We start from the raw sequence: 5,457 nt of genomic DNA on the forward strand, positions 1-5,457 counted from the left end.
TGCGTGGGATAAAAGAAATACAAATATTTGTTGCAAAAACCAATGAGGAATGAAAAAGAAGGGAACTCATTCCCTTCTTCACCTGATTGTAACAAAATGGACAAAACTGCAACCAATGTGGGAGGAGTAACTAACTTTTTTTTGTGGAATTCAGGCTGGAATGTGAGGCCTCTTAAGGGGCAACTCCTGTAAAATTAGGAGTCCAGTCATTACACAATGCTACACATCTGCCTTCAATTCAAGCAAATTAATTAAGCAAATCTTAAACTTCCTCTTAAGGGCTCTTGTGGTGCAGTGATAGTGTCCTTACTCTCTGAACCAGGAGGTCTGGTTGCAAGTCCCACCTGCTCCAGAGGTGTATAATAACAGGTTGATCAGAAAATATATCTCACAATTCCTCGTACCATCTGAGTCCACTGCCACATGTGAGGCTTTCCACAGATAGCCAGCAATTTAGGCTATGCAATGCATTGTTAATTACCAAAATGAGATTTTAGTTTGAATTCTGTTAACTTTTCAATGTTTGATTAAATTATAGTACCAGTTTAAAGAATTTGTATTGTTTAATCCAGTTTAATTTGGTTTAGTTGCATATAATAGATTTGAAATGTCTGAATAGAGCTTCCTTATTTAATCAAATTCTGCCCTGCTGTCATGAAGTAATGATTGAGAAGCATTATGTCCTGATTAACATCTTGTGATCTCTCAGGTCACCAGGAGTCAACAGAGCAAACCATATTCACTCAATACCTCATCTTCCTCTTTGGCTAAGGCACACAGTCTCAAGGACTGTAAAAAATCACATTACAGCTGGCATACCTTCATGTATTAGATAAAGCATTCTGGGACAATAGTGTGTTGTGGGTGTGGCTTTTGGTCTTCTGACCACTACTTCATGCTAAGGTCACCTTCTTGAGCCATCTTACATAAGTCCAGGATGTTTAATGAGCATATCAGACTTGGATGAAATCCTGCAGCAGAAAAGCCTCCAAACCCCTGCACTGTTTATGGAAAGGGCCCATGCTGACAATATACACAATGACACAGAATTGTTTGAAGCAACACTGTTTGTCTTGTCGATAAGCAGCAATACGCTCTGTGAGGGTGTAACCTGGAGTTTCATAGGGAAGGATATCCATGGTGTATCATCCCATTGCTAAGCTGGTGTACTTTCTCTTACTGTTCTCACAGATCAGCTACAAGACAAGATAAGAATGTCAGAAGTCATTTCAATGGAGAAAGAGTTCGGGTGCAGAGTGGGTGAAGGGGGAAACATGTTAGACGGTGGGTGAAGGGGTATTAGATCAGTTCCAGTGGCAGATGAAAGGGTTCAGGAGCATAAGGGAGAAGGGGTATCAGATGCTGGGGATGTGAGGTCAAAATCTGCAGCATGCAAGTGATCTCAGGGGGAACCTATGGGCGGTGTAGTTGGAGGTGTGTGAAGTCAGTATGGCGTCAGTTTAATAGTTGATCAGAACTTAGACTATATATTTAATCAGCTAACTTTTCAAGAGGAATTATTTTATTAACTTCATCAGAATCCTCTAAATTCTTGGATTTAAATGGAAACTTTTGAAGGGTTTCAAGCTTAGAGGAATTGCCCAGTGAAATCATCAATTTCCCAGGCAATTACTTTGGCATTTGTTAGGATGGTGATTCTGCAAGGTCCCCATGTGCAACACCCATCTATGCTGGAATAATGAAATGTCTGGCCAGCAGAAAATCTGAGCTCTATTTAATTTGCTTTGTTGCTGTCAGCCCTGCACTTACGTATTCCACATTCCTCAAGGACTTATTCCTCTATTCTTCATGACTCATTGGTGTAACACACTGGAAAGCAAGTCCTACTATAACTGAAGTTGTCACAAATGTGAAGAGATTTACTCAAACTATCCAACTACTGCCAAACTTAGGGTAAAAGGAAACATTCGCCAGATCTCTGCACTTAAACAGTTATTTATTGCAAACAGATTATTTTTAACTGATGGCAGAAAAGAAATGTGAATTGCTAGTTTGTAATTCTCTACAACTTAATCCTATGATTTTTAAGAAATGCATGCAAACTGACACATAAAGAAACAAGGACAATTATTACAGGTTGGATAGAAATACAAAAAAAAAATCAGAGGAACAGTTCTGGCAGAAGTCCAGATTACAGACATTGATGTGATATTTTCCTGCAGTTTTCTTCTGATACCTTTGACTTGTTGAGAGGACACAAAGTTGTGAATTCACCAATTCCCAAGCTGTCATTCATCAGTTGAGAATTTGACCTTTCAGGGTCTCTGAAGGTGGCTTTCCTATTTTTTCTTTCTTTCAAGAAGGGAATTTTCAGTAAGTAACAAGCTGTTCAGGATTTTCTCGTACTTCTTCACTCATAGAAGTAATAGATAGAGTCGAAGAGTTTGACAGTCCTTCAGTCCATTAACTATTGACTCCTGTCCCATTTACCAGCATTTGGTCTGTAGCCATGTATGCTATGGTGTCCTAAGTGTTCATCAAAATACTTAAACGTCATGGTGATTCTCATATCTAACGCATATCATATGTAGAACACTAATAGAATTTTATCAAAAGTATCCATGTCTTTGTTTATGCCTTGACAAGCTATAATGTCATCAGCTGCAGACCCTATTAGGACAAAGAACAAAGAAAATTACAGTACAAGAACAGGCCCTTCGGCCCTCCAAGCCTGCACCGACATGCTGCCCGTCACAACTAAAAACCACTACCCTTCTAGGGACCATATCCCTCTATTCCCATCCTATTCATGTATTTTTCAAGATGCCCTTTAAAAGTCACTATAGTATCTGCTTCCACTACCTCCCGCAGCAGCGGGTTCCAGGCACCCACCACCCTCTGTGTAAAAAACTTGCCTTATACATCACCTTTAAACCTTGCCCCTTGCACCTTAAACCCATGGCCCTTGGTAACTGACTCTTCCACCCTGGGAAAAAGCTTCTGACTGTCCAGTCTGTCCATGCCCTTCATAATCTTGTAGACCTCTACCAGGTTGCCCTTCAACCTTCATTGTTCCAGTGAGAACAATCCAAGTTTCTCCAACCTCTCCTCATAGCTAATGCCCTCCATACCAGGCAACATCCTGGTAAATCTCTTCTGTACCCTCTCCAAAGCCACCACATTGTTCTGGTCGTGTGGCGACCAGAATTTAACACAATATTCCAAATACGGCCTAACTGAGGTTCTATAAAGCTGCAACATTACCTGAAAATTTTTAAACTCAGTGTCCCGGCCGATGAAGGCAAGCATGCCATATGCCTTGTTGACTACCATTTCCACCTGGGTTGCCACTTTCAGTGACCTGTGTACCTGTACACCAAGATCCCTCTGCCTATCAGTACTGTTAAGGGTTCTGCCATTTACTGTATAAAATACTGTATTCAATACAATAGTGTAATTAGTTATTTAGCTAAGTAAGGATTTAGTGTCTAGTTTGGAAGTGAGTCGTTATCTTAAGAACTGTTTTCTTCAAGATGGGCAATTCAGTCTTTATTTGGCCAATCACCAAAGTTACGTTTCTAGACAGTATCATTTCTCCTGCCATTTCTTCCTAATGTGGTTACTTATTCTTCTTGTTTCAGAAGTTTTAGTTTTGCAGTGTCTCAACGCTGTCTTTATTCTTGGCTTTAAAGGTTTTTAATATTGCACTTGATCAATGATGTATTTCCAAAGTAAATTTCTTATATTCCCCTCGTCTTAAAGACTTTTAAACTTGTTAGTATAGCAATGCTTTATCTTTATAATGTTCACTGGAGGTTGAAATAGAGGTTTCCTGTCTTCTGAGGGCAGAGTGTCATTTTCCCAGTTTTGCATGGGCAAAATGGATGATTTCCCACCATTTTATGCTTAATAAAAATATTAATCTTTTTCAATGACCTTTCCAAATGTGCCTCTGGCCTTAATAAATTCGTCCCAAATTAACTGTGATTAAATTATTGATCTCCTACACATATTGCAGCTGTTCTGTTCTGAAGAAGTGTCTTTGGACTTGAATGATTAGCTGTACTTCCCTCTCCACAGATGCTGCCAGATCTGTAGAGTTTCTCCAGCACACTCTGATTTCTCTTCAGATTTCCACCTTCCACAAGTGGTCATTTTGACACAACACATGGACACCATTAGAAAAAGTTTACCTCCTTCCAAATGATATACCCCAAACAGAAAAGATAAACAAAACTGACACTGACATATGTGTGAAAATGATCTCTTTACACATCTTAAATGAGAAGCACTCAGAAAACAGTCATCACGTTGTGTCGACTATACATGATAAGCTAACTAATTTCCTTATTTTTTGCTTTGTAACTAAGATTCTGTACCTAGGCACCTAAGATGGTGCCATAAGTAGCGACTTATAAACTTTTAACTGTACCCATGTGAGTACATTTAGAATAAACCTAATTCAATTCAATTCAATTCAGTTACTTACAACAGGTCTAGCAACCCATGCATTGACATTATTTGACTTATATAATAATACAGTTCCTTGGGATAGACACATACAACCTTTTACATTGTTGAAACAGCTCATCGAGCATGATCCATGTATCATTATGATGCATGAGGTAACAAACCCACTAGCTGCAACAACAAAGATTCCAGATCACAACATTGAGTGTTCCATGACCTGATTAAACTTTACGCAGACAGGATGATGCTTAGGCAACTTTAAAGGCTTAGTGTTATAGCTGAAAGGCGATACCAACCACAGCATCAACTCTCCTCGTAACTGCAGCAGAAACATTCAAAACAAGTTCAAACTGGAATTGGATTCCATACCATAAGTGAAAGCATTTGCAACGTCAGGCATCCTACTGAATGGTGCAGCTCCATTAACTGTGCTTTGAAGAAAGATGGCACCCTGTACGTCGTTTAAGTCCAAGGCTATTGAATACTCAATTAAAGACATGTCCAGACAGGATCCATAGCCTGGAAGAGCTTAATCCTGTTCTCAGGTACTAAACATTTATTCAAGCTTGATGCTAGGAATGGATTTTGGTCAATACATCTTTCCCCAGAATGATTGAAAATGACAACTTTTTGAAAACCTGTCGGTAAATATTGTTTCTCAGATTACCATTTGAATTTTCCAGAAGCCAGGATGTATTCCAGCAACAAACCATTGAAAATGATCTGTTGAAGGCCATTCACAAATGTTCATCAGGACTCTAATGACTGCTTGTGAAGATCCAGGGGTACAATTTAAAAAGACAGTAGAAACCAAGTTCCCAAATGACCATTTTCGATGCCTTAGCCAAATTCTGAACCCTGCAAAAAGTAAGATATTTCTTTCAACATAGAAATGGATGCTATTAAATCAAAGTTAAAAGATTATCTTTACATCATCTTGTACATTGTGGTCACAGCTGAATACAGCAGATCTTGCGAGCTATGTTAGATGATGAGCAGCACCAATAGCTCAGAAGGTCGTAACCA

This window comes from Rhincodon typus, chromosome 18, assembly GCF_021869965.1.
Source record: "Rhincodon typus isolate 14 chromosome 18, sRhiTyp1.1, whole genome shotgun sequence".
Classification (NCBI taxonomy): domain Eukaryota; kingdom Metazoa; phylum Chordata; class Chondrichthyes; order Orectolobiformes; family Rhincodontidae; genus Rhincodon; species Rhincodon typus.